The sequence below is a fragment of the Lontra canadensis genome, unplaced genomic scaffold (assembly GCF_010015895.1).
Source record: "Lontra canadensis isolate GAN:19392208 unplaced genomic scaffold, GSC_riverotter_1.0 scaffold12, whole genome shotgun sequence".
NCBI classification, from domain to species: domain Eukaryota; kingdom Metazoa; phylum Chordata; class Mammalia; order Carnivora; family Mustelidae; genus Lontra; species Lontra canadensis.
The window spans coordinates 19,928,998-19,940,038 of NW_022631006.1; the positions used below are offsets into that span (position 1 = coordinate 19,928,998).

The 11,041-nt window shown below is 41.5% G+C and overlaps 1 long non-coding RNA gene and 1 other non-coding gene across 2 annotated transcripts in view; both read right to left on the reverse strand.

The window, feature by feature from the left end:
* LOC116867263 overlaps window positions 1-10,571 on the reverse strand; it is a 37,509-nt gene extending 26,938 nt beyond the window's left edge. The window contains exon 1 of the long non-coding RNA XR_004382575.1: window positions 10,497-10,571. This is a non-coding gene — a long non-coding RNA (uncharacterized LOC116867263). The remainder of the gene's footprint in view (window positions 1-10,496) is intronic.
* On the reverse strand, window positions 311-383 carry TRNAV-UAC. The gene has a single exon. It is a non-coding gene; the product is annotated as a tRNA-Val (tRNA).
* Window positions 10,572-11,041: the final 470 nt, after the last annotated feature.

Sequence of the window (11,041 nt, forward strand, 5' to 3'; positions counted from 1 at the left end):
GTGATCTCTGTCTGTCAAATAAATAAATAAAATCTTTAAAAAAAAACCTCTACTTGCATATATGTTATCGCATTAGATTCTTAGAACAATACAGACAGAGCCATTTACTAATTTATTGATTATAAATCCTTACGGTCTTTTAAAGTTTTTAATGAAAACCCATTTCTAATATTCATTATAATAATCAGTAAAGTGCCTGAGACAGAGAAGTTTCAGAGATGCCTGGAGCTCTTGTAATAGCCACCTCTTGAGTGTGGACTTATTTATTTTTTCTTTTATTTAGTGCACGAGGAAAGGAGTCTCACACCCCTGGTTCCACTGGGGCTTGAACCCAGGACCTTCTGTGTGTAAAGCAGACGTGATAACCACTACACTATGGAACCTCCCCTATTTTTTCTTTTAAAGATTTTATTTATTTATTTGACAGACAGAGATCACAAGTAGGCAGAGTGGCAGGAAGAGAGAGAGAGGAGGAAGCAGGCTCCCCGCTGAGCAGAGAGCCCGATGTGGGGCTTGATCCCAGGACCCTGAGATCGTGACCTGAGCTGAAGGCAGAGGCTTTAACCCACTGAGCCACCCAGGCGCCCCAAGTGTGGACTTGTTTTTTAATCAACTTTATTGAGGTATGATGTACATATAACAAAATGTACCCATTTTAAGTATATTAATTTAAAGGTACATCAGGTACATTAAAAGCAGCTTGATGAGTATTTCCAAAGGTATACACACATACAACGACCACTCCAAAGAAGAAGGATGGAATCTCTCCATCACCTCAGAAAGTTCCCCCAAGCCTCTTTGCAGTTGGTCCTCCCTCCCCCTTTGTCCCCAGGAAACCATTGACCTGCTGTAATGATAGCTTAGTTTTGATTGTTCCAGAGTTTCATATAAATGAATTCATCCAGTATGTACTCTTTTGTGTCTGGCTTCTTCGTTTGGCATACAGTTTTTAAGATTCATGCATGTTGTGTGTATCAGTAATTTGTTCCTTTAAATTATTATTTTTTAAGATTTTATTTATTTATTTGACAGAGATCACAAGTAGGCAGAGAGGCAGGCAGAGGGGAGGACGAAGCAGGCTCCCTGCTGAGCAGAGAGCCAGATGCGGGGCTCAATCCCAGGACCCTGGGATCATGATCTGAGCTAAAGGCAGAGGCTTTAACCCACTGAGCCACCGAGGCACCCCTGTTCCTTTAAATTATTGACTTATCTTTAATTTGTATTGACTGTGCCGCAATTTATTTACCTATTCTCCAGTCAACGGATATTGGGTTGTTTCTGATTTTATTTTTTAAGATTCTATTTATTTATTTGACAGAGAGACAGTGAGAGAAGGAACACAAGCAGGGGGAGTGGGAGAGGGAGAAGTAGGCATCCTGCTGAGTGGGAGCCTGACGTGGGGCTTGATCCCAGGACCCTAGGATCAAGACCCGAGCTGAAGGCAAATGTTTAATGACTGAGCCACCCAGGTGTCCCTGGGTTGTTTATGATTTTTGCTTATTGCAAATAAAACTGTTATAAACATTCAAGCACAAATCTTTCTGTGGATATATATTTTCCTTTTTCTTGGATAAATAGCACAGAGTGGAATTACTATTATGTTATGTATGCTGACTTTATAAAGAACTACAGATCTGGGGAGGCTGGCTGCCTCAGTCGGAGGAACACGAGATTCTTGATCTCTGAGTTGTGAGTTCGAGCCCCATGCTGGGTGTAGAGATTACTTAAAATCTTTTTATTTTTTATTTTTATTTTTTTAAAGACTTTATTTACTTTAAAGAGAGAGAGAGAGAGAGAGAGAGAGCAAAAGCAGGGGAAAGGGGCAGAGGAAGAGGGAGAAGCAGATTCCTCGCTGAGCAGGAAGCCTGACATGGGACTCGATTCCACAAGTCCAGGACCTTGACCTGAGCAGAAGGCAGACTTTAACTGACTGAGCCACCTAGGCATCCCTACTTAAAATCTTTTTAGGAAGGAAGGAAGGCAGGCAGGCTGATCTGTTTTCCAAAGCAGTTGTGCCATTTAATACTACTATCATCAGTGAAAGAGAGTTCATTTGCTTCATATCTTCACCAGTACCTGTTATTGTCAGTCTTTGAAGTTTTAGCCATGCTGGTGGGTGTGTATTTTATCATGGTCTTTTTTTTTTAAATATTTTATTTATTTATTTGACAGAGAGAGTGAGAGAGCACAAGCCAGGGGAACAGCAGAGGGAGAGGGAGAAGCAGGCTCCCCATCAAGCAGGGAGACCAATGTGGGGCTCGATCCCAGGACTCCAGGATTACGACCTGAGCTGAAGGCAGATGCTTAACCATCTGAGCCATGCAGGTGCCCCTATGATGGTCTTAATTTGCATGTTTGCTAATGGCTAATGATATTGGGCATATCTACATTTGTTTATTAGCCACTTTTGTTTATCTTTTGTAAAGATTTCATTTATTTCTTTGTAAGAGAGAGCGAAAAAGAGAGACACTGAGCAGGGGGAGGGGCAAGGGAGGGGGCAGAGGGAGAGGGACAAGCAGACTCCCTGCTGAGTGGGGGACCCTACATGGGTGACCCTAAAAGCCTGGGATTATGACCTGAGCTAAAGTCAGATGCTTAACTGACTCAGCCACCCAGGTGTCCCTGTGTATCTTCTTTAATGAAGTATCTGTTCAAATCTTTTGTCTATTTTTTTTAAAGATTTTATTTATTTATTTGACAGATATCACAAGTAGGTGGAGAGGCAGGCAGAGACAGAGGGGGAAGCAGGCTCCCCGCTGAGCCCAGGACCCTGAGATCATGACCCAAACCGAAGGCAGAGGCTTAACCCATTGAGCCACCCAGGCAGCCTCTTTTGTCTATTTTTATACTATATTAAAAAAAATTCATTCAGTAATTTTTTACTGAAGTGATTGAGGTAATCATGGTTGTTTCCTTTTTTTACAAGTAAGGAAAGTAAGTTCCAAGGAGAAGGCTTACCCAAGCTTTCTTAAAGAAGAAAACCAGCATTTGTGGTAGCAAGCCCAAGTTATTCTTCCCAACTTCCCAATTCTGCACAGGGAGGGTCTGATATCCTCAAGCTACGCCAAGTGACACCCATCTACTTAGGAGGCTTTACTCAAGGTACCTAAATATTTGAAACTGATCTAGAACCATCTGATATTTTAGCTTCCTGCCTAGTAAAAATAAAATAAAAAATCAGACATTCACTTAATTAATAGAAGACACCCTATGTTCATGGATGAAAAGACTTAATATGGTTAAGATGCCAATGCTCCTCAAATCAATCTACAGATTCAACATAACCAACACCAAAATCCCAGCTGAATTTTTTTAATAGAAATTGAAAGGCTGATTCTGAGATTCATATGGAAATTCTGGGGACCCAGTGTTGCCAAAACAATCTTGAAAAATAACAAAGTTGGAGGACTCATGCCATATGATTTCAAAACCTACTATAAATTCATAGTAATCAAGACAGGGTGGTGCTGGCATAAGGATAGACACTGAGTAATAGAATTAAGAACCCAGAAGTAGGGCACCTGGGTGGCTCAGTGGGTTAGGCCGCTGCCTTCGGCTCGGGTCATGGTCTCGGGGTCCTGGGATGGAGTCCCGCATCGGGCTCTCTGCTCAGTGGGGAGCCTGCTTCCCTTCCTCTCTCTCTGCCTGCCTCTCTGCCTACTTGTGATCTCTCTCTGTCAAATAAATAAATAAAATCTTAAAAAAAAAAAAAAAGAACCCAGAAGTAGGGGTGCCTGGGTAGCTCAGTGGGTTAAAAACCTCTGCCTTCGGCTCAGGTCATGATCCCAGGATCTTGGGATCGAGCCCCTCATTGGGCTCTCTGCTCAGCGGGGAGCCTGCTTCCCCCTCTCTCTCTGCCTGCCTCTCTGCCTACTTGTGATCTCTGTCTATCAAATAAATAAATAAAATCTTAAAAAAAAAAAAAAGAATCCAGAAGTAAACCTTTACATTTATAATCAGTTGATTTTCAGCAAGGGTGCCAAGACAATTCACTGAAGGAAAGAACAACCTTTTCAACAAATGTCACTGGGACAACTGGGTTACAAAGGAACGAACTGGACTCCCACCTCACACCTTAAACACCATATATTTCTTGTAAGAAATACAGGAAGAAATCTCTGATCCTGGAGTGGACAAAACACATGTAACAGAAGAACACAGTAGATAAACTGAACTTTATCAAAATTAAAAACTTTTGCACTTTGGGGCGCCTGGGTGGCTCAGATGGTTAAGTGACTGCCTTTGGTTCAGGTCATGATCCCGGAGTCCTGGGATCGAACCCCGCATCGGGCTCCCTGCTCAGTGGGGAGTCTGCTTCTCCCACTCCTTCTATTGCTCTACTCTCTCTGTTAAATAAATAAATAAAATCTTAAAAAAAAAAAAAAGCCTAATACTTAAAAAAAGAAAAGCACACTTTTGTGTTTCAAACAGCACTATCAGGGAAGTAAAAAGACAACCTAGAGAATGAGATAAAATAATTGCAAATCAGAAGTCTGATAAGTGGCTTGTATCTAATGTATATAAAGAACACTTACAATCCAGTATTAAAATGACAAATAATCCAACTAAAGAATGAGCCAAGGATCTGAATAGACATTTCACCAAAGATATGCAAATGGCCCCTAGCCATCACAGAAATGCAAATCAAACCATAATGAAATACCACTTCACCCCTAGTAGAAAGACTATGACCAAAAAGATAACAACAAGTGTTTGGCTTAATAGCCAAAAGATGGAAACAACCCAAATATTCATCAATTAACAGACAAGTAAAATTTCATACTATGGAATATTATTTGGCAATAAAAAGGACTTAATTACTGGTTATGTGACTACAAGGATGAATTTTTTTTAAAGGATTTTATTTATTTATTTGACAGAGAGAGAGAGCACAAGTAGGGGAAGCAGCAAAGGGAGAGGGAGAAGTAGATTCCCCATTGAGTAAGGAGCCTGATGCAAGGCTCGATCCCAGGACCGAGAGATCATGACCTGAGCCAAAGGCAGATGCTTAACTGACTGAGCCACCCAGGTGCCCCAACATGGATGAATCTTGAAAACATAATGTCAAGTCAGTCACTAAAGAACATATGTTATATGATTCCATTTATATGAAATGTCTGGAGCAGGTAAAATTATAGAGACAACAGATTAGTCCTTGCTGAGATCTTGGGGAGGGAATGTGGGGGAAATGGGGACTGAGTGCTAATGGAGACAGCAGTATAATGAGTGCTAAAATTGATTGTGGTGATGGTTGCAGAACTCCGTGAATGTACTAAAAACATTCATTTTTATACTTTAAGCCACTAGATGAATTATAAAAAACATTGTGCAAATGTCCACTTTTATAAATTATTAGACACTTTCTTAATTGGGAAGCAATTTTATAAATACAGCTACATTACTGTTTTGTAGATAAAGCACTTTTTTTTAGAAGCCCACAGAGCATAACACAAAAGGATACCATTATTCAATATACTTCATATTGGTTAAGTTATTTGTTGAAATTATATCTCTATGGTGCATTGATCCTGCTTCAAAGGAAGGTATAGCAAGGATTTCCAGTATGATGATGAACAATGCGTGGACTGAAAAGCAGAAGAAAATACCCATAGAATTGGATATGAAGTAAATATTGTGTTTTCTTCAACGTTCTATCCATATTGTTTTGAAATAAAAGAACATGTTCTAAATATTAACACACACTCACACGAACAAGAAAAGTGACACCATCAGTAAAACATGCAGAATACATCCTTAACACATTCTCTCTCTCTCTCTCAATCTGGCGGCTCTGCCACATCCAGAAACAACTAGACAACTGTTTGCGGGGGAAGGCTTCTCCGCCCAGTATCCCCAAGGAAAGGAATGTTTCCAACCTGCCATCTTCAGGGCTGGCACTGTTTGCACACCTAACCTAGGTTCAGAGAGGGGAGGAGCTCCCGTATACACCAGGATGTCTTTTTTTTTTTTTTTTTTTTTTTTTTTTTTTCAGGGAGTGCTCCTGTGTTTTCATGGTAAGAGGGGAACGGGGGTGGGGGGTGGCAGAAGACACTTTGTGGGCCCCCCTTTCCCAGGGTGCTCTGTCGAAAGAGGCGCCCTCAGCGAGCAGCACTGCCACCTTGTGGCCGGGGACGGTACCACCTCTGGTTGAGGCCCTGGGGACCCCAGTAGGGCTCGGTCATACTAGGCAGAAGAAAACATTCCGGTAATTCAGTAACGTTCTTTCAAACATCATTTTTATTGTCCTTTCTTAATATAGAAGTAACTCATGCTCGCTCAATAAATTTTAGAAAGTTGAAATAAGAGAAAATAAAAACTGTCAGCCCAACCAAGAAAGATAACAAAGGTTGGGCACTTGGATGTATATTTTCCTAGTCTTTTTTTTTTTTTTTTTAACAAAAGTAGGATTAGACAGTACATACTATTTTTTCCATAAGCTAAATATACTGTGCCAGTATCCTTCCACTTGTTAAACATTGTTCTGCTATTTTTTTTAATTAAGGAAAAATAATGGGCTCCTATACACAAGTCATTCAGCCTCAACAATTGTCAGCACATGGTGGATCTCACAACATTTTCAATGCCCATGCCATATTCCTTTCTTTAGGTGGTTGGGCCATAGTTTATTTAACCAGCAATAAAGAGTTGCGCATTTAAATTATATGCAATTTCTTCACTGATGTATTGTTACACTGGGATGAACGAATCTGTTGCTGAATCTTTACAGAAGTGCATGGTTATTTTCTTGGATAAATACTCAAGTTAAAACGGATATGAACTTTGTAGGATGTCTCATATATTATCCAGATACTTTCCAGTTAGGCTGAATTAGGAGCCTTTTGAAATATAAAAAAATGGAACAACTTCTCCACATGTAACAGTGAGGAGAAACTATTAGAGAAAACTTACAATAATAAAAAAATACTGTAAATTCAGCAACACTTCATTTCTTTTAAGACTTATTTTGTTTTAGAGAGAAAGAAAGAGTCAGAGCATGCATGAGCAGGGGGAGGGGCAGAGGAAGAGGGAAACAAGCAGACTCCCCACTGAGTGTGGAACCCTATGCAGGGCTCAATCCCAGGAGCCTGAGATCATGACCTGAGCCAAAATCAAGAGTCAGATGCTCAACCCAATGAGCCACCTGGGCCCCCCATAAATTTAGGAACAGTTTAAAGGGAGTTTTATTTTTATTAATCACAATTACACCTATATATTTTTCCTTCCAATCTTTGATTTTCAAAAATCCAATACCACAGAGAAGTTTAAAAGAACAGTACTATGAGGGTGCCTGGGTGGCTCAGTGGGTTAAACCCTCTGCCTTTGGCTCAGGTCATGATCTCAGGGTCCGAGGATCAAGTCCCGGATTGAGTCCCGCATCAAGCTCTCTGCTTAGCAGAGAGCCTGCTTCCCCGCCTCCCCCGCCCCCTGCCTGCCTCTCTGCCTACTTGTGATCTCTGTCTGTCAAATTAAAAAGAAAAAAAAATAGTACTATGAGCATCCCTACTCTCTATCAAGCTTTAACAATTTTTAACATTTTGCAACTTTGCTCTTTCTCTCTCTCTATATATATATGCATGAGTTTCTGCTGAACCTTTTTTTAAGGTTTCACTTATTTATTTTAAAGATTTTATTTATTCATTTGAGGGAGAGAGAGAGAGCACGAACTGTGGGTGGGGAGAAAGCATGAGCTGGGGAGAGGCAGAGGGAGAAGCAGAAGCAGAACCCCCTCCCCCTCCCATGGAGCAGGAAGACCTCTGCAAAGTTTTATCCTAGGACCTGGAGGTCACATGATCTGAGCTGAAGACAGACATTTAACCATCTGAGCCACCCAGGTGCCCCTTTAAGTTTTATTTATTTAAGCAATCTCTACACCCAACGTGGGGTCTGAACTCACAACACTGAGATCAAGAGTTGCATGTTCTTCCAGCTGAGCCATCCGGTGTCCCTTGCTGAACCTTTTGAAAGTAAACTGCAAACATCACACCCCTTTACCCTTAAACACATTAGCATACATCTCCTAAAATAAAGGTATTCCCTTACATAACTATAAAACCAACAATAATTCCATAGTATCATCTAATATTAGTCTATATGAAGATTTCCCCAATTGTCCCTAATTACAGTTTTTTTAAAAAAATCAGGTGTGATCCAAGCTCATGAATTGTGGCACTGTTTAATCCAGATTAGTCTCTTCTTTCTTTTTCCAAGACATTGTCCTTTTGAAGATTGCAGGCCAGCTTTCTTTTTTTTGGTAAGGTTTTATTTATCTTCTTATGAGACAAAGAGAAAGAGCACAGGCAGGTGGAGCAGTAGACAAAGTGCAAGGGAGAAGCAGGCTCCCCACTGAGCAGAGAGCCCAGTGTGGGACTTGATCCCACGACCCTGGGACCACGACCTTAGCCAAAGGAAGACGCTTAACCAACTGAGCCACCCAGGCGCCCCAGGCCAGCTTTCTTACAGAATGTTCCAGATTCTGGATGTAGTGATTGCTTCCTCATTGTGTTGTTCAGCCTGTTCTTCTGTCCCCTGTGTATTCAGCAAATCCGAAGTTAGGTTCAGAGACCTTCTATAAAAGAGGTGTGCCATATTTGATCATATTATTTATTAGTCCTGCTTGTAAACCATTCTTTCCTCTGAGGTACATGGCCTATATAGTACTCAAGTATTTGTTAGATAAAGAATTTGCTTGCGCCCTCGTGCAGTGATTTTTAAGAGCCAGTGTATGGATCACTGTTGATTTCTTGTTTTGTTTGTTTGTTTTTAATATATTTTTTAAAGATTTTATTTATTTATTTGAAAGAGAGGCAGTGAGAGAGAGCATGAGCGAGGAGAAGGTCAGAGGGAGAAGCAGACTCCCCGTGGAGCTGGGAGCCCCATGCGGGACTCGATCCCGGCACTCCAGGATCATGACCTGAGCCGAAAGCAGTTGTCCAACCAACTGAGCCACCCAGGTGTCCCTGTTTTTAATATTTTTAAAAATTTATTTATTTGACAGAGAGAGACAGACAGAAAAAGAGCATAAGCAGGGGGAGCAGCAGAGGGAGAGGGAGAAGCAGGCTTTCCCCTGAGCAGGGAGCCCGACATAGGGCTTGATCCCAGGACCTGAGCTGAAGGCAGATGCTTAACTGAGCCACCCAGGTGCCCCGATCACTGCCAATTTGAAGATATTTTCAACAGACATGAGCAAACGAGGAAAACAGGGACTATGGAATGAGTTTTCCAAAAAGCCATTTTTATTTCATTTCAAAGACTTGTTAATTCACCTGACAAATTACTTACCAATTCCAAAGGGGAAAATAGTAATTTAACAGTGGAGAAACACAGTCACCACCATTCTCACCAAGTGATCAAAATTAACATTTCTCAAAATAGGACAAACCAATGTCATGTGCCTCTTGATGTGATATACTGAGAAAGGACACATCACTTCTGTGGTATTCTTGGCAAAAATGCACTGCCTGAATAAGATCATGAGGAAACATCAGTCAAACTCCAACTGAGGGATATTCTACATAATAACTGGCCTGTACTTAAAATTTTAAAAAGTCAATGTCATAAAAGACAAAGAAAGGCTGAGGAATTGTTCCAGATTGAAGGAGACTAAAAAGACATGACAGCTAAATGCAGTATGTGATCCTAGACAGGATCCTGGACCAGAGAAAACAATAGCTCTTAGGAGGAGGAGGAGGAGGAGAAAGAAGAGAAAGAAGGGGGAGGGGGAGAGGAATGGAGAAGTGGAGAAGAGGGAAGAGAAGGAGGAAAGGAGGGAGCAGGGGAGGAGAAGAAGGGAGGGAGGAGGGAGCTGCAGCAGCAGGGGGAGGGGGACATTATTGGGACACCTGACAAAATCTGAAGAAGGTACATAGATTCAATAATAGTACTGTATCAAAGATACTAAATTTCCCGATTTTGATAATAGTACTGTAGTATTTCAGGTTAAGAGATGCCATATGTGGGCGCCTGGGTGGCTCAGTGGGTTAAAGCCTCTACTTTCGGCTCAGGTCATGATCCCAGGGTCCTGAGATGGAGGCCCACATTGGGCTCTCTGCTCAGCAGGGAGCCTGCTTCCTCCTCTCTCTCTGCCTGCCTCTCTGCCTACTTGTGATCTCTCTGTCAATTAAATAAATAAAATCTTAAAAAAAAAAAGAGATGCCATATGTGCAACTTACTTTTAAATAGTTTAGGTAATAAATTTATTTGTATAGAGACTACTTTCTCTCTTTCTGTGTGTGTGTGTGTGTGTGTGTTTGTAGAGAGAGAGACAGAGAGAGAGAATAAACCAAATATGGCAAAATGTTAGTACTTTGTAAATATGAGGGAAGGGCATATAGGAGTTCATTGTACTATTCCTGCAATATTTTTATGTTTGCAAACATTTCAAAACAAAAGCTTTTTCAAAAGCAAAATCTGTTTGTAATTTATCACTGTCATTCCCATATTATTAGAATTAAAGTTCATTTATAAATGAAATGATGTTGATAGTAGATGGTACTTACTGTCAGTGAGCTTCTTGGCAAAGTCAAAAGTTAGCCAGCCCCTGGTGGGACTCTACTCCAGTCCTTTTTCCCAGTGCAAAAAATCTGGAAATAGGAGAGGCACTGTTTTAGTGTGTGTCCCTGAAAGGATGGACTCCTGTCTTCATCCAGAGGCAGGACAGTGTGTCCTCACTACTAGGCCAAGAACAGCTTTGTGGTGGCCTTATGGGGCACGAGGGACCTGCATCCCCATATCTTCTTGGGCACCCATCTATATAGCATACAACGCGAGTGCCCCTGGAAAGGGGAGTCCCCCGCTCTCTTGGCATGTGACTGGCTGGGGTGTCCTGGGGTGCACCAGAGCTGATCATAGGGATGGAGTTGACATCTCTGTCTCTTTCTGGAGACAGCAATCACAGAGTGAGAAAATCATGGCAAGTGATAAAAGTGGGCTCTTAATTAAGCCCCTGGCTACATGGGGCTAGAGTCTTGATGGCAGGGTTGGGATTTAGCCAAGCCAGGGGAAAGGGGGGTGATCTTCCTTTCTGGGGGTCCCTTGATACACT